Genomic DNA, 23,883 nt, shown 5'->3' with positions numbered 1-23,883 from the left:
TGAGAACATACTTTATACAATTTCTATTCTTTTAAATTTACTGAGGTGTATTTTATTGCCTGAATGTGGTATATCATAGCGAGTGTTACATGTGAGCTTGAGTGGAATGTGTTAACTGATGATGTGGGGCAGAGTGATCTATAAATGTCAGTTAGATCAAGATGATTGATGGCACTGTTCAAGTCAACTATATCTTTAGTGATTTTATGCCTACTTGACCTATCAAATATTGAGAATGAGGTATTGAGCTTTCCAAATATAATTGTATATTATCTACTCCTTTTTTCAGTTCTGTCAGTTTTTAATCTCACATAATTTGACATTTTGTGTTTAGGTTCATGTCTATTTATAAGTGTTATGTATTTTGGAGTACTAATGTTTTTTTATTATGTAATTCTGCTCTTTATCTTTGATAAATTTCCTTGTTTTGAAATCTACTTTGTCTGAAATTAATATAGGTCCTCCAGATTTCTATTAATCAGTTTTTTCTATATCTGCTTATAACTTAATTTTATCTTTATATTTAAATTGTGTTTCTTGTAAACAGCATGTTTTTACCTTTTTTTTTTTACATTTATTCTGATGGTTTCTTGTCAGTCAATTAGTGTACTTAGTGTACTTAGACCATCCATATTTTACTGATGTACTTGGGTTAATATAAACTATGCTTGTAACTGTTACTCAGGTATCTTATAACAGGGTATTTCCATTCTTCCCCAATGTCTTTCTGTACATTGTGATTATTCATTTCATTTATATATACATGGTAATCACCCAACACATTGTTACTATTATTACTTTAATAGTTATTTTCAGATCAATTAATAAAAATAAAAATATCTTACTTTATCTTTATTTCTTCCCTGATGAGCCTTATATTTTTTTCTCCAAGGCTATTACTTGTCCTTTTTATTCATTTTTTTTCTCCCACATGGCACATCCTGATGAGCTTTAAGTATATAAATCCAGGTTTCCTTCTGATTGAAGAAAATCTTTTAACATTTCTTATGGTTCTGCTAGCAATGAATTTCCTCAATCTTTGTTTGAGAAGGTTTTTATTTCTCTTTCACTTTGAAGGACAATTTTGATGAATATACTATCTTAGGTTGATGGACTTTTTTTCCTCAACACTTTAGATATTCTTTTCCAAAATCTTCTTGCTTACATAGTTTCTAATAAGAAGTCTGCTGTAGTTCTTACTATTATTGCTCCACAGATAACATATTTTTTTTAACCTGGTTTCTTTCAATACTTTTTTGTTTTTATTTTTTCTGTAGTTTAATATGATCTTTATAGGTCTTTTTTAAAGTTTGTTTTGGTATTTATTCTACTTTGCATTCTCTGAACATCATAGACTGTGCTTTGGTGTCTGTCATTAATTTTGAGACATTCTCAATTATTATTACTTTAAATATTTCTTTTTAAAAATCATATTGATGTATAGTTGACTTACAATGTTGTATTAGTTTCAGGTGTACAACAAAGCATCAAATATTTGTTTTACTTTTTTCTCTTTGTTCTTTTCTGGTAATTCAATTCCTTTAAAAATGTTTCCAAAGTTCTTGTATTTTTTTTAATATTTTTACCTCTTTCATTTCATTTTGTGAAGTTTTTATTGGCATATATTCAAGCTCACTGATTCTTCTCTTGGCTGGGTCCAGTCTGCTGATGAGTAGATGACATTTTTCAATTCTGTTATAGTGTTTTTGATATCCACCATTTACTTTGATTTTTTTCCCCAAAAGTGTTCATTTCTCTGCTGTATTACCCAAATGTTCTTGTATGTTGTCTATTTTTCCATGAGAACTCATCACATATTAATCACAGATTAATCATTGATTTCAGAATAGTCATTGATTTTATGCTTTTTCAGTTTATTGTTTTCATGAGGACAGGACTTTTCAGATAATTCCAAAAATCTGTGTCATAGCTCAGTCTTGTTTTAATGTTGCGTGTCTCTTTGGATTGTACTTTTTCTTGCTTTTTGGAATGTCTTGTATTTTTTCTGATGAAAACTGGACATGTAATCAGTTATAGAAACTGAGGTAGAATGGCCTTAAGTTTCAGAATATATATTTATCTGGCTAGGAGTAGGGCTTTATTTAATGTTTTCTGTAATTCTTAAGTGCCAGAGGCGTCAAACCCCCCTGTATCTTGGTTTTTGTTTCTTTTTTTGACTTTTGGTTTCCCCGAGTTTTCCTGCTCAGAAAAATTCTGTTTCTTTCAGCTGTAATTTACTGTTATGATACTAGAATCCTATTGGTATAGTTTTAAGGTACAGGAGTGGGAGAATGTTCTTTAATACTCCAAGTAAGTCTCAGTCTTTTAGTGTGCCAGTGTCTTTGATTCATAATGTTCGCAAGCATTTCTTCTCGTATAGCCTTAGGCAATATAGGAAGACTAGTGGGGACTGGAGTGAGAGCAACATCCTTCCTCCTACAACTATTGCAGAGGTTCTTATAAAGTATTTCTTCCTGAAAAGTAGGCCTTTATTTCAACAGAAGTCTCTGGGTGTATTTACCAAGGATTACCCTTCCACTCCCCCTAGGGCCACCAAGGGATATTTTTTGGATCTTTACTTTGAGAACCTAGTGGGGTTCTTGGAGATAAAGACTGTGTGGCCCTAGGACTTTTTTCATTCTTAAACTAGTACACACTCAACCTCCAGAAATTAATAAAAGTTACCTCTTAAAGTGTTCCTACAAGTTTGTGGCTTTCATGGCTTCTGTTCCAGGTGAGCTGATCTTGGCTGACTCTCTGGATTCACTTTTCTAGATTTTGAGGTGGAAGTTGGCCCTGCAAACTCAGTTCTCTGATTTGCTCAAGAAAAGTCATTGATGTTCTGTTTTTTCAGCTTTTTGTTTTTGTGAGGACAGGACTTTATGTACTGGAGCTGAAATAAAGTTCAGCATACATCTTACATGTTTATGTATCCCCATTTTTATTATTTTCAGCTTTTTTATATGTTCCCACTTTTAGGGTGCTTCCTTTGTTGGATGTATTGCTGGATCTTACCCTTTTTAGTCCCATCTAAAAGTCTTTCCTTTGTTCTGTGATTTTAAAAATTTACATTTATTGTAGTTACTGCTAAAATGTACATAGTGTCATGTTATATTATCTATTTCCTGTTACTTTATATTTTCTATGTTTGCTTCTTTTTGCTTCCTTTCCTGTCCTTTATCTATTGTATTTTCTTGACTGTAAAGTTATGCTTCTATTTTTATATTTGGAGAGAGTCCTCCTAACCTATTAGGGCTCATATCTAAATTTATTTTCCTTATTCACTTTTAAGATTCTGTTTAAGATTCTGTATCCTATGTTCCTCCTGAACTAAATGAGTACTTCTGCCCACCTACAACTACTCTGCTTCATCATTACTAATGCTTCCTTCATATTTATGTTGGTATCTCTCAAGGTTTAAGTTTATGGGAGAGAACAACCAACCATGTTGCTTGCCATTTTATCTGGTACTAGAAAATCTCTGCTCTAAAACTTGGTGGGTCCAAGCTCCAATTTCTACTCCATGTATCACTTGTAGGGGCAGCAATGATGGACTTTGTCTATTTGGACTAAGAATTACATTTTTTTGTGTGCAGAAATTGACCTTAGAAATAATTTAGTATAATAATCCCTGTTTAATAGATAAAGAGTCATTTTTGTGGGGTTCTCTAATCAGGTTTCTCCCACCATGCCCATGTTGTAAAAAGGAACAGAGTTAATTACAAACCTTAGCTACTCTACACACTGTATATACATATACATGTGTATGTATATATGTAGAGTATTACTCCCATCTCTAAATGGGCTTCCATAAAATTTCAGATAAAAGGCAAATATCACTTCACTGTAATAAAGGATACCCTATTTAGTCTAATTCTATGCTTTTCCAGTGCCCAGTCCCTGGAACTATAATGGCTTCTATTTAGATTCTATTTCACATAGGAGTGTAGGAGGAAATAGCTACATTTGAGTACATGAGAATTCCATATTACAATATGATGCTGTGTTAGAAGGAGAGAGTAATTTTCATTATAAGCCATTCCTTTCTGTTGTTCAAAGCCTTCTAAAATAATCTCCTTTAGATTTAAATTATCCATGCTTGAAAAATGCATGGTCAAAGCCCAGAGATAATTTTACTTTGAAAAATTTGGGTAGACTCTTTTGAGATACATCAGATTAGTGGAAAGTTAAAAAAGAAAAGAATTAGCAAAATCCCACATACTTCTTAGCTTTTACTTAACTCTCAACTTGCTGAATTAGTAACTTCCTTTAAATTCTTAATTTAGTTAGAGGACAATCATAACATAGATGGATAATTTAAAAATTCAGGCCTCTTAATTTTTAATTAATTGAAAATACCAATAAGTATCATGGCCCCTCTTTTTCTTGTTTTTAAAAGAAAAAAAAGCACTGAGATATTACAAATACATAGAATAATAGAACCACATGCACAAACTTGTATTTAGGTAGATCATTTGAATACTGTAAAGACAGGGGTTTTCAAATTTAAGGTTCTTTATGAAATTTAAAAAAAGTTAAACATTTCTTGCTACTTCCTTTTTCTTGCTGAATATTTACGTTAGGCTTTTTTTTTTTTTTTGCTTTGATTAAAAGGAATAGAGAACTGTTCTAAGAAGCTAAGCAGTGGGAGCTTATTGGGAGAATGCATGTGGCCTGGAACTAGAAAAGGAAACCCATTGAAAACTGGGCTGCTCTTTCTTGATCTCAATCACAGAGTTTTAGCTTCTCTCTGGGTGTCCATTTTGGCTCTTTTCTTCATTCAAGCAGATTCTTTTGTTTACCTAAATCTCTTGCTTCCTCCTGACTTCAGTGTGTCATTGCAGTCTCTGTGGCTTCCTTATGCTTCATGATTGTTCATTTCCACCTTATCCTTGAGGAACATAAAACATTCATCCATGGGTCACAGTGATGTCCATCTTGATACACCTGGTTTCAGGTAGGTACAATGAGGTCCTGTAGTGCCTGCTATGGCTGCATGGCTGCAGAGTTCCTTGCTCTAGCAAAAATATGTACTTACGTACATATTTTGCCAGGAATGACAAATATACATATATATGTATATGTGTGTGTATAGTATATATATGTATACTACACATATACTATATATGACAAATATACATATACTATACATCTACACATACTATATGTGACAAATACACATACACACATATGTATATATGTATATATGTATACTATATACATACTGTATACATATATACATTATATATTAATATACACTATATACATATATATATATACTCTCTATATACATACACACACATTACCATGTCCATCTTGTCATCATAAATTATATCATCACAAATTATAATTTATTGGGAACCTCACTGGATTCTCCAGGGTGTCAAAAGTGATAATATATATATATATATATATATATGGTATAACTGTCTAAGATAGTTTCCCAAGGTTTTATTATGAAACTCTTAGCTGGATATTATTACAGTTTTTCATGTAATCCAGACACATTGCATGAATCTCAACATATACAGCTGCTATACATCACAATATCTAAGGAGTCTCTATTTACAGGTTCATTGGGGTGAAGGAGAGAATGGGGTAGAGAATTTATGGCCTTTTTTCTTTTTTAAAAGGAAAATGGAACTCAAATTTTCAAAGGTTTGTTTGATTTTATCCATGCATATATACAAAGGTAGAAATATTTTATGGGTATTATCACATGATCTTTGATGCCAGGGGTTCCTCCACTATTTTTAGCAGATTTTTCCTTGGGATATTCTCCTCTTAGCTAACTATTTTCAGTTGCCTATATTTGAATCCCTAGGAAGAGGCAGCCTTAACATTGAGTTTATCCCTGGTATAATTATGAACTTTCACTGCAATTCATGGACCATGCTGTTCCAAACAGGCTATAGAAAACGAAACGAATGAATGTTTTTATAAAAGGCATTGAGCCCCTACCACTCTAATTTCAAAGGCCCAGAACTGCAGGGAAGAAGAACAAGTGGGAAGATAACAGCAAGAAGCCAAGCATCTTCTGGAGTAGGGGCTTCTATGGGTGGAGGGGTGGAGGTCAGGGATCCAGACCATCAAGTCCTGCTGTCAAGTTCTGCAGCCTGCCAGATCTACCAAGTGGTCCATGTGAAAACCATAATAGTCTGGCTCAAAAAGCCTCCATTGAAGTGCTAATTTTGTATTTATGTGAATACATCTGGTATTTGTAAATCTTCTGCAGTAGAAGAGGCTCTGTCCAGAGCACATTTCTATAGCAGGAAAAGTCACTGTGGTGTAATGGAAAAAACCCTGAAACAAGCATCAAAGCTTCAGAAACTGAATTTGTCCTCATGAGCTGTTTGACTTTGGGCCTAATGGAATTGAGTTCTTCATCTGAAAAATGCAGGTGTGTTTAAAAAGAAAAACAAAAAGCAGTGGAATAGCCAACCCATTTTTTTCTTCAGATGCAGTTGTAAATAGAAACCTAATACAAGATTTAAAGTTGAGTGGGGATACTCATTAACCTTTCTCTTCACTCCTTTGGCAGTCCCTGAACCACTTCGGCACAGCCCTAGGATTCAGAAAACATTCTCAAATGATTGTATTATCTTTGAGAGTTTCCTGGGCTCTGCTCCCAAAGATTCTGATTCAAAACGGTTGGGGGCAGTGCCTAGGAATCTGAATTTGACATGTCCCTCCCCCACCAAGGGATCCTGACAAGGGTCAGGATTTCCGAGGATCTCTTGGTCTGTAATTTTCGCTTTGTGAAATTTCACTTGGCTCATCTGAAACTCTAAAGATTAAAATAGTATCCTATTTCAAAGTTTTTTTTTTCTTTTTGGTGAGAATCAGATGAGATAATGTATACAAAATTATGATATTTAAAATGACATCTGTTGAAAGATGATTTAAATACCTGACAGACTATAGAATACTCTACTCTACTAAAAATAGCTTCGTGTAAAAATGCAATCCAGATAGTGTAAGAAAGAGTCTTTAATTCCAAAACTTCTATATGAAGATCTTCTAGAAAGAACTCTACTTGGGTGGGTTTTTGCTTTTGTTTTTGTTTTTTTGTTAACAACAACAAAAAAATGTGATAAATGTGCAATCTGACTGATTAAAGCAATATCATCCTTAAAAGAATAGTACTTATTTTCACAAGTGTTCTTTTAGGAATGTTCTATGTAACAGAGGATTTTCTCTATTAAATTGATGCTCATTCCAAACAGATCTTTAATTTGACAAGAAGTGGAGGGTCTATGGCTAATTTTCACTACATATAAAGAATATTCCTGGTTTTGGATGAAAGCAGACTTGTACATATTTGAAGTTCAGCTCTAGGATATATTATGCTCAGTTTGATAATCAAAGTACTTTCTCACTTCAAGAGTCTCCGGAACTTTAGTCCCCCGTCTGTAAAAAGAGCAACCAGACAATGTCTAGGTCCCTTCAACCCAGGCAGAAGCCTTTGCATTTTGTAAACAGTGCTCTAGTCAGAAAGAGGGTGAGGCTATTGTTTGTCTTACAGTCATGTTCCACTTTATTTTTGTATGATTAAAAAATATTTCTGATGCTTCTGTAGAATTGCCTGATTTAACCGTCACTATTAATTAGCTTTTTACTGGAGGATACACTAAGACTTTAGTTCTAACCCAGGCTCCTCTCAGACCTCTTGAAGTGAATTTGGATGATTATCTACCCATCCATCCTTTTAGGGCCGCACCCATGGCATATGGAAGTTCTCGGGCTAGGAGTTGAATCAGAGCTGCAGCTGTGGTCTATGTCACAGCCATGGTAACACTGGATTCGAGCTGCATCTCCAACCTGTGGGGCAGCTTGTGGCAATGCCACATTCTTAACCCACTGAGCAAGGCCAGGGATTTAATCTGCCTCCTCAGGGATACTATGTCTGGTTCTTAACTTATAAAGCCACAACAGGAACTCCTGGATGATTGACATTTTAAATGTGGGTGTTTCAAAAGCAAAATACAACATATCTTGCTGCAGTATATATAGAATACCACTTCTTGTGAGAGAAGTCTGAACTTTTATCACATCATCATGCCAAGGTTCTCTCTCAATGATAATTTCCTTTTTACTGGATCTTTACAAAGTATAGCCTTTTAGATGGTTTTATAGCTGTGGAGCATTTTGTATTAAATAAAAGTACACAAGTAAGTTGGGTCATATTAGAACCCCAAATAGAATCAAAGGAAAACCCTTTCAAGAATTTAGTCAATATACCTGAAGTTCCTGGACCCATACTTCCTTATGCATATGCAAACACGTATTTCTGTACAGCTCCCCAACAATGCCCCATGACGGAAGCTGAGGGCCCAGCAATTCTTCCTCAACTATAGAATTTCTTGGTAGACGAAGCGGAAAAACCATACCAAGGGAGGTAAAACAGAAAAATGTGGCATATTATTGAAAATATTTATTATAAATCAATAGCCCTCTTTCAGGAAAAAAGACTGATGTATGTCTTTTTATAGATATATTTTTTAAATTGCCATTGACTATCTTCTGTTCCCTCCTTCAGCTTGGACATCTTCCTTGCACCTGTGCTTTCTCTTACAACTGGCTTAGAGAATGCTCTTCTTTGGTCGTATGACAGCTGGTAACCTTAACTTTTACCTCATAATGTTTTGATTGCTCCATTAGTCTGAATCTAGCACAGAATCTAGCATACCATGGACACTCTAAAGAGTTCTCTGGGCCTAAAAAATACTAAATTGTAATAAAATGGCCCATTGATGTATCTCATATATATTATCACAGGAATCATAATGGAAAATTTCCAAGTGAAGTTGTGAAATATGACTTTTTACAGCTGATTACTTAGGCAGGATGTTAGCAAAAACAAACTCACTCAAGCCAGTGTGAATAAAGGAGTTATCTCATGATTTTATACTAGGAGTTAAAAAGTCAGATTTTTCCCTCTTTTCCCCTCTTCTTGGCACTATGGATATAATGTCCTAAGCTAGTGTCTCCGGCTGCCAAGACCCAGAAGAGAGCATTACACTGGCTCAGGCGTCATGTATGCAGGTCACCCCTCCTAGAGCTGGGGGTCGGTGGGGAGCAGGTGGTACAAGAAGAGGCATGGGAACTGGGCAGAAGTGACAGCTTTTCTGGTAAATGACTAAAGCTACATTCAGAAAATTGATGGTAATATCTACTGTATACCTTTTTTTTTTTTCTAATATATTTCCAAGGCTAAAGCATTTTAGAAACCAGGTCATTCACTTCTCTACCTTCCTTCTTCTGTTCTTTTCTGATGGTATACTAATCTTGGCCAGACTGCCCCAATGCTCATTTCTCTCTTCCCTTGCTCTGATTCCTGTGGCCCCATTGCCTGCCTCCTACAGTAGCTTGGGTAAGCTTGTAAATGGTACCCACAAGAGACCAAAGCAGGTGGAAGGGAGAAGCACGGGTTGTCCTTTTTTCTTCCTGGGATATCTTTTTGTTGGTGTCAGCATCTCTGTGGCCCCAGTTCCCATGGGCCACTGTGGTTCCAGCTTCTTCTTTGCCTGAGCCCCTGGCTGCCATCAAGTTCTCCCACCATTTGTCTTTTCATCTTAGGGGCAGGAGTTTTTTCCTGCTATTGCAAATCACCAAGTTTGCCTCACTATTTGCATCCCCTCTGATTTGTCACCTCCCACTTTACCCATGTAACCGGTCCTTGATATTAAATTACCTCTGGTTTAAATACTTAATCTGCTTTCCTCTTTGGTATATAGTGATCGATTTCTATCAGATTAACACAGTGTTTGGACAAAGTGTGTTATGATAGAACCAATTCAAACTAATTCTACACATTTTTCTACAGTATGCATGAGAATATGTAAACACTATATAGAAATTCCATACTTTATATTTTATATTAATGGGCTTTATTTTTTAGAGCAGTTTTATATTTACAGAAAAACTAAGCAAAAATGCAGAATTCCTTATCTATTCCCTCCCACCCCTGTTATTAACAGGTTGCATAATGTGGTACATTTGATGAGAGTGATGAACAAATAGTGGGACATTATTATTAACTAAAATTTAAGTTAGGGTTTACTCTTTGTATTTTACATTTTATGTATTTTGATAAACACATAATGAACTGTATCTACCAATATAGTGTCATAGAGAACAGTTTCACTGCTTTATGGAGTTCCTATTGTGGCTCAGCAGGTTAAGAACCTGACATAGTCTCTGTGAGGATGTGGGTTCAATCCCAGGCCTTGCTCAGTGGGTTAACGATCCAGCATTGCCACAAGCTATGGCCGAGGTTGCAGATATGGCTTATATCTGGTGTTGCTGTGGCTGTGGTATAGGCTGGCAGCTGTGTTTCTTATTTGACCCCTAGTCTGAGAACTTACATATGCTGCAGGTACAGACCTAAAAAGACAAAAAAGAAAAAAATCCCCTGTGTTCCACCTATTTATCCTTCATTCCTTCCTCCATTCCCCTCCTCCTGGAAGCTCCTAGTCTTTTACTGTATTTATAGTCTGCCTTTTCAGAATGCCATATAGTTGGAATTGTACAGCCTTTTCAATTTGGCTTCTTTTACTTAGTAATATGCATTTAAGATTCCTCTGTCTATTTTGGGGCTTGATAGCTAACATTTTTTATTGCTGAGTAAAGTTCCATTTTATGGATATACCACAGCTTGTCCATCCATTTGCGGTCAATTGGATGATAGCTTGGTTGGTTTCCAGTTTTGGCACTTATGAATAGAGCTTCTCTATTTGTATGCAGGCTTTTGTATGGATGTAAATTTTCCACTCGCTTGGGTATCTGACTGCTGGATGACATGGTGAGAGTGCTGAGCTTTGGAAGAAACTGTCAGCCTATGTTCCAAAATTACTATGCCATTTTGCATTCCCAGCAGCAATGAATGAACGTTCCTCTTGCTCCACATCCCCGCCAACATTTCACTGTTTTAGATTTTAGCCATCCTAACGGCATTTTTTTTCTGCTATTGATGATATCCCAATCTTGTTGTCCTCTAATATAAAAAAATTAGATCAGTGGCTATATCATGACTCTTGGTAAGATGCATTGTTAATCACTACTATTTCTTAAGGACTTATCTGTTTTAAACAAAGTCCTTATATATTTGCTTCTTTTGGTTCCCATTGCTTTTTTTTTATGGTCACTGTTATTCTTTTTTTTTTGCTTTTTAGGTCTGCACCCACCACATATGGAGGTTCTCAGGCTAGGGGTTGAACTGGAGGTACAGCTGCTGGCCTCTACCACAGCCACAGCAACATGGGATCCGAGCCATGTCTGTGACCTACATTACAGCTCACGGCAAAACTGGATCCTTAACCCACTGAGGCTAGGGATCGAACCCGCAACCTCATGGTTCCTAGTCAGATTAGTTTCTGCTGTGCCACAACAGGAGCTCCATGGTCACTGTTATTCTTATATTTTATTTCTTGATTGGTAGTAAAGGCAGACACTAAGGATGGTGTGTGTGTGTGTGTGTACGCTTGTGTGTTGCAGTATGTACCTATGCATCAACACATTAAATCAGGAGAAAAAAAAGATATTCCCTATGTTTTCTATGAGAATTATCCCAATCCATGCCTTCTTTGTTTTAGGCCAGTCAGCCTAAATCCACATTTACTGTGGCGGCCTAGAACTCACAAAAAGAGGAACAAGATTGTGCTTTTTTCATTACCATTTTTAAAAAAGGTTCTGGGACTGAATCTATTTTTGCCACATCTTTCATGTCCATTGCCAATGTTGCAACCTCAGCTCAAGCCTCAGTGTCTCACTTGGTTCAATCCAATAATCCACCAAGTGGCATTCCTGCTTGCAAGCTCTCATTCACTCCACGAATACAATGTCATGATGAACCTATTATGTGTCAATATTATGCTAATCAGCAGAGATACAGGTCAGTTAGGGTGTTGTCTCTTGCATCAACAATATTATATGGTAATATTATAATACCTATATTATATTACCATATAATAGGAGAGAAAGTTAGGTCATGACACAGAACACAATGTGGTAGGTCAAATAATAGAGATATCATGCAGTAACCATCTATGTACTCATGAATATCCCCAAGTAATTAGTTTTGGATGGAAGACTGGTTACTCTGCTGATAACTCCAGCCAAAAAAGTAGTGAGGACCTTAACCACCTCATAGGCAGAGCCTTTAAAATCATCTGGGAATTTGCCTTCATAAAGCACAGCTCAGATTATGGCTGTTCAAATATCCTCTGGTCTATTTGCCTTTACTTCTTTTTTTTTCTTTTTAGGGCCAACCTGCGGCTAGGGGTTGAATCAGAGCTGCAGCTGAGGCCTACCCACAGCTTGCAGCAATGCCACTTAACCCACTGAGTAAGGCCATGGATTGAATCCACATCCTCATGGATACTATGCCAGGTGTTTAACCCACTGAACCACAAAGGGAACTTGCATATTAATTTTTAAACTAAAACCAAATGCCTTAGCTTAGAAATTAAAGCCATTCATGTCCTCACCTTTGCCTTCCTTTTCAACTCTGTCATGTTTTACTTCTGCAAACATATTGTACATACTATTCAGACTTGGCTGTATACTTTCCCCCATAAGGACTGCCATGTCCTTTTCCACTCCTGCTATTCTGACTATAAAACACTCTGCTCATCTCTACCTGCCAAAAATATTACCTACTGTTAAAATTCAAAAATTGGCACATCTGTGAAGATACTGTGGTCTTTCTAAACACATGCAATCACCTGGATTCCTCACTCCTTATAGCACTGTATACTTTTTTCTTTATATTTTACCAGAATGTGATTTTTTTCATATGCATACTGGTCTAGCGTTCTTTAATAGATTAGCTGTTTCTCCAGGGTTTTTCTTCCTGAAAGTTCTAGTACAGGGCTGTGACCATAGCATGATCTTAAGAAATATCAGTTGGAGTTCCCATCATGGCGCAGTGGAAACGAATCCAACTAGGAACCATGAGGTTGTGGGTTCAATCCCTGGCCTTGCTCAGTCAGTTAAGGATCCGGTATTGCCATGAGCTGTGGTGTAGGTCACAGACACGGCTTGGATCTGGCGTTGCTGTGGCTCTAGTGTAGGCTGGTGGCTACAGCTCCGATTCAACCCCTAGCCTGGGAACCTCCATATGCTGTGGGTGCGGCCCTTAAAAAAAAAAAGAAATATAAGTTGATAAAAGCAAAAATAAACCAATAGGACCTAATCAAACTGACAAGCTTTTGCACAGCAAAGGAAACCATGAAAAACAACAAAAAAAGACAATTTACAGAATAGGAGAAAACAGTTTCAAACAATTCAACTGAAAACAGCTTAATCTCTAAAATATACAAACAACTTATACAACTCAACAGCAAAAAAGCCAATAACCCAATGGAAAAATGGGCAAAAGACCTGAACAGATATTTTTCCAACGAAGATACACAGATGGCCAACAAGTACATGAAAAGATGCTCAACATCACTGATTATTAGAGAAATGCAAATCAAAAGTACCACCTCACACCAGTCATAATGGCCATCATTAATGATTCCACAAATAACAAATGCTAGAGAGGGTGCGGAGAAAAGGGAACCCTTCTGCACTGTTGGTGGGGATGTAAATTGATACAACCACTATGGAGAACAGTATGCAGGTACCTTAGAAAGCTATACATAGAACTACCTTATGACCCAGCAATCCCACTCCTGGGCATATATCTGTACAAAGCTGTAATTCAAAAAGATATATTCACCTCTATGTTCACTGTAGCACTATTCACAATAGCCAAGACATGGAAACAACCTAAATGTCCTTTGATAGATGATTGGATTAAGATGTGGTATACACACACACACACACACACACACAATGGAATACTACTTGGCCATAAAAAAGAACAAAATAATGCCATTTGCAGCAACATGGATGGAACTAGAGGCTCTCATACTCAGAAAGTAAGTCAGAAAGAGTAAGACAAATACCACATGATATCGCTTATATCTGGAATCTAATATAGGGCACAAATAAACCTTTTCACAGAAAAGAAACTCATGGACTTGGAGAACAGACTTGGGAAACAGATGGATTGGGAATTTGGGATTAATAGATTCAACTATTCATTGTCTTTGGAATTGATAAACAATGAGATCTTGCTGTATAGCACTGGGAACTAAGGCTAGTCACTTAAGATGGAACATGCTAATCTGAGAAAAAGAATGTATACATGTATGTGTGACTAGGTCGCCTTGCTGTACAGCAGAAAATTGACAGAGACTGTAAAGCAGCTATAATGGAAAAAAGTAAAAATCATTATAAGATTTTAAAAAATCAGTATCAGTTGAATGTTTCTTAATTTCAACATGAGTTTTCCCTCTCTGTGAAAGTCCATTGAGCCTTCAAATGTGCAGTTTGGGAAGATAACTCTTAGGGGAGCATAAATCTTGCTGTCTTTCCAACCAAAAGGTCCAGATTTAACTGAGCAATAAAAAACACACTCTCTCTGTTCTAGCAAAAGAAGCAAGTTGCTGTTTGGAACATTGCTTGTTCCTCTCACAAGTTTCCATTAAGGTAATATATCACAGTCTGTAAATATCCTGTATCCTGACCTGCAATATAGCTGCATCTGTTTTCCCCTCTGGCTCTGACAGTTCTACCTTGTTTCCACAAGTTTTGGGGACTGTGGAGAAGCAAGTCAGAAGTCTTCTCTATGAAGGGGAAGGCAAGAGGGCTCCATCTCTGGGGGCCCCCAGAGGAAGGAGGCATTGAATATGTGGAGTCACCATGTGGAAATGGCCTAAACAGACCCACATATGTGTGCATGATCACACGACCCACAAAACTCTTCCTCTGAATATATGAGTTGTTATTGAACAGTCTATGTGCCTGGCAAAGCACTATCAAACTTTGACATCTATTATGATTTTGAAATGAACATGCTACCAAATTTGGCAGCAAGGAGATGGCTTGATGAGGGCAGCTTGGGGAGAGGTGGTTAATGTATGGCTGAATACAGAGATGGGGGCCTTGCAAAGAAGCTTATATTTGAAGCACAAGGTGGTAGGGGGAGCTTGAAGTAGGAAAGAAAACTAACAAAAGCAGTGCTTTAGGACATTTCCATAGCAGTGTTTTCCCCCAGCACAGGGAAGTTTCCTGAGAGGAAGATCTTAGCAAAGAGGGCCTGTGATTGACATAAACTCAGAAGTTCTCTGATCCCCCGTGCCGTATTCTCAGGAGCATATTATAGCTCTACTCTGTCTGGCTTTTGTGGTGTGTTCTCTGCCTTTCTTGTTTGGAGATCCACTCAGCTCTGAAGGTGGGGAATGAAGGTGTCAGAACACAGATCTGACAGTTGACCCATGGGAGGAAATATGGTTGGATGGGGGATTCAGGATTCAAGGACTAGAACTTGGGGAGGGAAAGAGAGAAGGAGCCAGCAAAGGATCAGAGAGCTTTGTAACAAGATCTTGTTCATACACTGAATGAGGCTACTGTAATACCAGCAAAACCAAGTGAGTTTTAAGAAAAAAGGAGTACTCTTTGGTATCAATGGCAGTGAGTCTATTAAACATCTAGGAAACCTATACCATAACCCTGGTTAAAATTAATAACCCCCCCATCTTTGCTTAGCCTGTCCAGCTATTATTTTTAGAGGATCAGATTAATACCATGAACTTCTTACACATATTATCTAAGTAATTATAGCATGTTTATCAAGTAAATATCATCATCACCTATTTATTGATTGGTTGAAGATGAGGAAACTAAACTCAGGGAGGTGAAATAACTTGTTTACATTTACATGGCCAGTAGAGCTGGGGTTAAAACCCAGGTCTGTTTGTGTCAAAAGTCTGAGTTTTTAGTACCAGTATTCATTTATGAGTTTTTGTTTGTGCAAAAAGTTAAGTCCCTTTTTCTATGGCTTCTTTGATCTTACCCACCTCATAGTTAAAAGACAATGCAGATTCATTGAATGGGTGTGAGAGAGATGGGATGAAAAAGAACAGGAAACCTGATGAGAGAAATCAAAGACGACACAAACAGGTGGAAAGACATACCATGCTCTTGGATTGGAAGAACCAACATTGTCAAAATAACTGCATTACCCAAGGAAATCTACAGATTCAGTGCCATCCCTATCAAATTACCAATGACATTCTTCACAGAACTAGGAAAAAGTATTTTAAAATTTATATGGAAGCACAAAAGACTCTGATGTGTCAAAGCAATATTGACAAAGAAAATCGAACTGGAGGAATCAGTCTCCCTGACATCAGACTATACTACAAAGCTTACAAAAGTTCAAACAGTATGGTACCAAAACAAAAAAGAACTATAGATCAATGGAACAGGACAGAAAGCCCAGAAATAAACCTGAGCACCTATGGTCAACTACTGTATGATAAAGGAGGTAAGAACAAACAGTGGAGCAAAGATAGTCTCTTCAATAAGTATTACTGGGAAAACTGCAGCTACATGTAAAAGAATGAAATTAGAACATTCTCTAACAACATACACTAAAATAAAACTCAAAATGGATTAAAGACTGAAATGTAAGGCCAGATACCATAAAATTCCTAGAGGAAAATACAGGCAGAATGCCCTTTGACATAAATCGTGGCAATATCTTGTTTGATCCACATCCTATAATAATGACAATAAACACAAAAATAAACCAAACCAATGGGGCCTAATTAAAGTCAAAAGATTTTGCACAGCAAAGGAAACCATAAAAAAACGAAAACAAACAACAACAAAAAAGGAAAAGACAACCCACAATGGGAGAAAAATCTTCACAAACAATGCAACTAACAAGGGCCTCATCTCCAAAATATATAAAAAACTCATCCAACTCAAAACCAAAAAACCCAATAGAAAAATGGCAGAAGACCTAAGTATGTATTTTCTCCAAAGAAGACATATGGATGGCCAAACAGGCATGAAAAGATTCTCGACATTACTAATTATTAGAAAAATGCAAATCAAAACGACAATGAGGTACCACCTCACTTCAGTTAAAATGACCATCATGAAAAAGTCTACAAATAACAAATACTGGAGAAAGTGTGGAGAAAATGGAACCCTCCTACACTATTGATAGGAATGTAAATTGGTACAACCACATACCATGGACAACAGTATGGAGCTTCCTTAGAAAACTAAATATAGAACCATACAACCCAGAAATCCCTCTCCTGAGCATATATCTGGCCAAAACTGTTAATTCAAAAAGATATATGCAGAGTTCCCGTCGTGGCACAGTGGTTAACGAATCCGACTAGGAACCATGAGGTTGCGGGTTCGATCCCTGGCCTTGCTCAGTGGGTTTAGGATCCGGCATTGCCATGAGCTGTGGTGTAGGTTGCAGACATGGCTCAGATCCCGAGTTGCTGTGGCTCTGGCATAGGCCGGCGGCTACAGCTCCGATTCGACCCCTAGCCTGGGAACCTCCATATACCGCAGGAACAGCCCAAGAAAAGGCAAAAAGACAAAAAAAAATAATAATAAAATAAAATAAAATATCCATTAGAAACTCGTATGGAGATAGTCAGAAAGCACTTAGATACAAGAATTAAAAAAAAAAAAAAGAGATATATGCATTCCTACGTTCACTGCAGCACTATTTACAACAGCCACAACATGGAAACAACCTAGATGTCCATCAACAGAAGAATGCATTAAGAAGATGTGGTACATATACACAATGGAATACTACTCAGTCATAAAAAGAATGAAATAATGGCATTGGCAGCAACATGGATGCAAACAGAGATTCTCATACTAAGTGAAGCCGGAAAGAGATAGACAAATACCATGTGATATCACATATGTGGATTCTAAAACATGGCACAAATGAACCTGTATACAAAACAAAGACAGCCTCACAGACATAGAAAACAGACTTGAAGTTACCAGGAGAGAGAGGGGAAGGAGTGGGATGTTTGGGGAGTTTGGGGTTGGTAGATGCAAACCATTTCACTTAGAATGGATAAGCAATGAGGTCCTGTAATATATAGCACAGGAAACTGTATCCAATCTCTTGGAATAGAACATGATGGAATATAACATGCATAAAAGAATGTATATGTATGTATGACCGGGTCACTTTGCAGTAAAGCAGAAATTGACACAACATTATAAATCAACTACACTTTAATAAATTTTTTTTTCAAAAAAAAAAAAAAAAGAAAAAGAGAAAAAGAATAGGCCATTGGAATGGATGATAGAGGGTTAGTTGCCACATGGTGAAATCAGATTGCAAGGGAGTTACCTCTGATCTAAGGTAGATTTACAACTCCTTCTCCTGGTGGTCTGCATACATCTCCAGATTCCCATCTCTACTTACCTTACGGGGCTGAGAATTATTGTGTAGCTACCCATGACCATAATTGTTAAGTGTGACATCCTAAAACTAGAATGATTTAGCATCTAGACTCACTGGCCTTTCCCATTTCCTGAGCATGCTATCCATCAAGGCTTTTACTTGCATAGCGTTTTCTACAGCTTTCTAAATGTTCTGTGGTCTGATTCTGATGAAAGAAAACTCAAAGTATGTTAAGTGAAATGGAAGTACTTTGCTCACTCTGAAGATAATATTTGATTTGCCCCTCCTTGTCACCTGAAAAAGCCTGCCTTTAGACTAAAAGATAAATAAAGTGGAAAAGGACTGCAGATCCCTGGATAAATAAGATCTGCAAAGGATCTGACAGTCAACCCCATTTACAGATACTTCTGTGCAAATTAGGCAGTTGGATTTTCCCCTAGGTGAGTGAATTCTGGGTGACACTTAAAACTGAGTTTGTGGATTGCCTTTTTATACTTTAAAAACATGTGTACAATAGCAGTTGGCACTTGAATGAAACACAGGGATCATCGGATTTATATTGGCTCTCACAGATGAGGAAATTGTGACTAGCTAACTGGACTTAAAAAATCACAAAACTAAAAAGGTGGGGAGTAGACCTAGATTCTTGCCCTGCCCTAGTCTCTGGTTACCATAGAAAACTGCCACCCAATAGCTCAGCAGTCCCTCCTCTTAACTCCCTGGAAACAAAATTCTGAGCTTTTCAAATGTTTCTAATCTTGGGTCACAAAATTTATTTTGGAATATTAATACCAGTGCCTACTTTTTGATGCATACATAATACAATAATTAGGAGGATAAAAAACATGGTTTTAAATATGGCACAAATGAACCTATCTTCAAAACAGATACAGACTCACAGACATAGAGAACAGACTTGTGGTTGCCAAGGGGGAGGGAGTGGGGCAGATGGGGAGTTTGTGGTTAGTAAATGAAAACTATTACGTTTAGAATGGATAGGCAATGAGGTCCTACTGTACAGCACAGGGACCTGTGTCCAATCTCTTGGGATAGACTATGATGGAAGATAATGTGAGGAAAAAAAATTTTTATGACTGGTTCATTTTACTATAAAGCAGACATTGACACAACATTGTAAATCAACTATACCTTAATTTAAAAATAAAATAAAAAATAAAATAAACAAAATCCCTAAACCCAGAAATATAGCACATGGTTTTAGAGCCATGATAATTCACCGATGTAAGAAATGTTTACTGAACTCTCATCATGTGCCGGGCACTACGATAGACCCAAGGGACACAATAGTGAGCAAGACGTGGGCCCTAAACTCCAAGGACAGTAAAATCGGCTTCTGGTTCTATAATTTAGGAGCCTGACCTTGGGTGAGTTTCTTAACCTCTTCGAGTTTCAATTTCCTCATCGGTACAATGGGAAAATATCTCACAGAGTTATTGTATAAAGCTATGCATGAACATCCTAATACACAGGAGCGCCGTAAATGGAGCTATCATTAGCAGCTTCATTTTATAAGCAAGGAAACTACCGTCCAGGAAGGCCGAGCTCCGTGCTGAAGGTCACCCAGCTGTGGGCAATATGATTCATCCACTGGTGTTGATTTAGATGGTCAGGACTTTTTGAGCACGCTCAAGGATGCACCCTTCACTTAGAGTTTGTTGACTAATATCTCATGCAACAGTTGCTCTCTGTGGTTTTGTACAGAGTCTTTTTGAATGTGGAAGCAAATGACATAATACCAAAGATAAGTTAGTAGGTGTTAAGGGGATATAAAAACTGATATTCTGGAGCTGACTTCCTCATCTCTTATAGAAATAATAATAATAAAAAAAAACCTTAGAGACTATTTCATTCATCTTCCCCATTTGGTCATTCAAATACAGTCTTTGTATATACTGACTTTCTTAAAAGTTGTCCGGCATTAATTTTAAAGACTGCTTATTAAGTATCTGAAATCAGCATCTCAAAGCACACGCAGGGATATGGAGCTTTCTACTTTAGAAAAATCATGCATTATAGAGCCTATTCAAAGAGTGGGTCCTCTTTGAATTAGCATGGTAGGTTTGCTTCTGTGTAAAGGTAGGTAAAGCAGTAACTGCTGCCCGTTCAGTAATATTCACATACTTTGAGAAAGATTTAAGGGCAAACAAATTTTTAATAAGTAGTCATAGTATCTGTTATTCTCTACCCAACATCATTTTAAGAAAAAAAACAAATCTGTTACCTCTTTCAGGACTGAGTTTTAGGGCGCTCACTCTGGACCCAGGCTAGGAAGAGGTATCCTCATGGTTACAGTTTCATCTCTTGTCTTCTCCTTATCCGCCATCTCTTCCCCAGGCTTCTACTGCCTCAGGATCACTAGGGAGCTTGTTACAAATGTAGATACCCAGGGCTTATCCACACCAACTGAATCTGATCGTCTGGGGGCGGCGAGGGGTGGGTTTGAGAGAATCTACAATTTAAACAAGTTCTCCAGGTGACTTTTCCCCATAATAAAGTTTGAGAACAACTTCAGGTGTGTCTGTTTATTGTCCCACTCTGGTCCCTGTTTTAAAACAGTGGTTCTCCAAGCTGGTTGCCCATAAGAACCACCTGGAGAGCCCTGAAAAAAAATACTGATGCCAGAGCCACACCCCTAGTGATCCTGAAATAATTGGCTTGGGATGGAGCCTGGTCATCAGTATTTTCTCCAAGGGATTTTCTCTTGAAGTCAGAGAACCAAGGCAACCCTTCTGGGCTCCCCACCAGAGGCTCTGCTGCGCCCTCCCTCTCCCCTTGTCTGTGCCACCTTCCATCACTTTTCAATTTGCTGCTTCCTTTACGTGCCTTGTACATCCCTCATTCCTGACAGATGGGATTCACAGACCGTTTGGCATATGAAAAAGATACTGTAAAGTAAGAAAAGCAGGAAGTCACTTAGTATTTAACGTCTGTATTGCTTGCTTGTAACCTCCAAGAACACTGTGTTCTAGTCACCGTCCTATAATTCAAATTATGCCCTTTGCACCTGGCTCTGCGATTCTGATTATGGAGGTGACACACCTTAAAAATAAAATAACAGAAAAGGAATGATCCTAGTGCTGCTGATGTTTCCATTTGCTATTACTACCTGGGGGAGGGCGCCAGGATACATATTATTGGACCATATGTTATATGTCCTGTCATCTTTGGAGATTCAAGTTGAAGACTAGCATTGGTCCATTTCCTTCATTCCATGACATATGGAGATTTACTTCCTCTTTTGGATTTGAGCCATCATTGGTTCATTATGTTCATTTATAAATATTTATTGGGCGTGGGCACTAATGTGATGAGAATGAGTGATCTATAACCAAATGCATCAATATGGATTCTTCCTAACATAGTTTTTTTTTTCTTTTTTTTTTTTTGCTTTTTAGGGTCTTATCCTCAGCATATGGGAGTTTCCAGGCCAGGGGTTGAATCAGAGCCACAGCTGCAAGCCTATGCCACAGCCACAAGCCTATGCCACAGCCACAGCAATGCAAGATCTGAGCCGCATCTGTGACCTGCATCGCAGCTCACGGCAACGCCGGATTGCTGACCCACTGAGCAAGGCCAGGGATCGAACCAGCATCCTCATGGATACTAGTCGGATTCATTTCTGCTGTGCCACAACGGGAAGTCCTCTTCCAAACATAATGTTGAACAAAGGAATCAGACAAAAGCAAATTTACTGTATGATTTCTACTAAAAAAAAGAAAATCCAAAATTAACCTAAACTGGTATAAACCAGGATTATAATTACTCACTGGGATGTGTTGAACAGAACAGGCAGAATGGACACTTCTGCTGGGCAAGTCATGTTCTATTTTGTAATCTGGGTGCCATGGTGTGTTTGATTTGCGAAATTTTATAGAGCTTTTAAGTTATTATTTGGACATGTTTTTGTAACTATTTTATATTCCAATAAAAGTTTAAAAACAATATAAAGAAAAGTATTTATTTCATGGGCACCGAAAGACACTAGGGATCGGGTATAAATGTCAGACATGTACCCTGAGCTCCTAGTATTTGCAGCCACGTAGGGAATACAGGAAAGTTAGAGAAAATACAGTTTCCAAGATTTCTGGGAGAAAATGACAGCGAAGAGATCGGAAGGGTGATTAGGAGCTGGCTAGTGTGAGCAATGAGGGAAGGGAGGGTGTTCAGGGTAGCAAGAATAGCATGGACAAGACTCACAGGATGAACAGACATGGTGGGGTGGAGGAACGGAATGACTTGGCAGGATGGGAATATAGTGAGTCAGGTGTAGGGGCAGGAGAATGAGACTCGATAGATAAGTCAGGGCCAGAGGAAAAAGACTTTTATAAAGCATTTCAGGGGTTAGACTGTATTTATGCTGAGGTCACTGACTGAAGGAGACAGGACGGGGTACAGTCCTAATCACATGTAGTTTTAGAAAAGCTGCTGTCACTGCAGGACCAGGAAGAGCTTGGAGTCGGCAAGTCCGCAGGCTGGGATGTCTGTAATCGAGGTGAGAGCCAATGAGGGTTAGCTCTGATAGCGGTGCAGGGGGGTGGAAATGCAACGTATTGAGAGGTATTGAGGAGGGAGACTTGCCAAGATTTGGTACCAGATATGAAGTGAGGGAGAAGGAGGGGTCAAAGCTCAGCAGCTGGATAGATGGCCAAGGCTGGCTGGCTTGAGCAGAGTTCCAGGCACCGAGAGAGTGCATCTACCTTAATTCTAGCTGAGAAGTCTCTTAAAATGTGTGTTTTATGGCTCTGCCGCCCATCCTCCTTAAGAGCAAGAGCTATTTCAAAACAGCCACCTTAATGGTGAAATGAAAAGAAGCTGTGAAGTCCATTCCTAGGGCAGCTTGAGGCAAATCTCTCAACCTGTAGGCTTCTCAGCTTCTTTCCTGGTAAAATGATGACAGCTAACCAGCCTCACCTGCCCACAGGGAAGTCGAGAAGGTAAGATGGAGTCCTCGGCGTCCTCACGCTACCTGGGTGCAAGGAATTACTCTTCCTGTTACTCTTTCATCATATTAGGTCTTGGAAAGCCTTTCCCAGGAGTTTCTTTCACAACCCTTGTTAGATGGTATCAAACGCCTATAGTCTAACCTCACCTTCACATTCCCAGGGAAGGTGTTTCTGCTCTCTGTGGATAAAGGATTGCAATCACACCCTCCTTCATTTTACTTTTGAAGTGGATCTTTCCACCGCTCTATCAGCCGTGTTGGCCTTCTGGATCACCCTGTGCCCCTGGCAAGTTGCTCCTATGTGTCTGCTCCTGCTGGACCTGCAGTCAGCATGTGTTAATTCTACGAGTGGCAACACCATCCCACAGGCTAGACATGCAGCTTGGGCTGCAACCTGGAAATGCCTGGCGATCCCCCACTTCCTAGACTGAAAGGCAAAATCATTGTCCTCAGGGAGCCTTCTTCCCACTCACCAGTGAAGAAAATCTTAGCGTCCCTATAAGTTAGTTTGTTCGTTTGTCTTTTTAGGGCCATATCCACTGCATGTGAAGTTCCCAGGCTAGGGGTTAAGCCTGAGCCACAGCCGCCGGCCTACACCATAGCCAGCAACGCCAGATCCAAGCTGTGT

At 38.1% G+C, this 23,883-nt stretch overlaps 1 long non-coding RNA gene across 2 annotated transcripts in view; it reads right to left on the bottom strand.

The window, feature by feature from the left end:
• The window catches only part of LOC110262143, a 100,103-nt gene extending 78,499 nt beyond the window's left edge, over nt 1-21,604 (bottom strand). For both annotated transcript variants that reach the window (XR_002346743.1, XR_002346742.1), the window contains exon 1: nt 20,535-21,604. This is a non-coding gene — a long non-coding RNA (uncharacterized LOC110262143). The remainder of the gene's footprint in view (nt 1-20,534) is intronic.

The sequence above is a fragment of the Sus scrofa genome, chromosome 8 (genome assembly GCF_000003025.6).
Source record: "Sus scrofa isolate TJ Tabasco breed Duroc chromosome 8, Sscrofa11.1, whole genome shotgun sequence".
In the NCBI taxonomy this organism is placed as follows: Eukaryota; Metazoa; Chordata; class Mammalia; order Artiodactyla; family Suidae; genus Sus; species Sus scrofa.
Note: the sequence above shows the minus strand (reverse complement) of the source record. Positions and strands in the feature narration are given on the sequence as shown.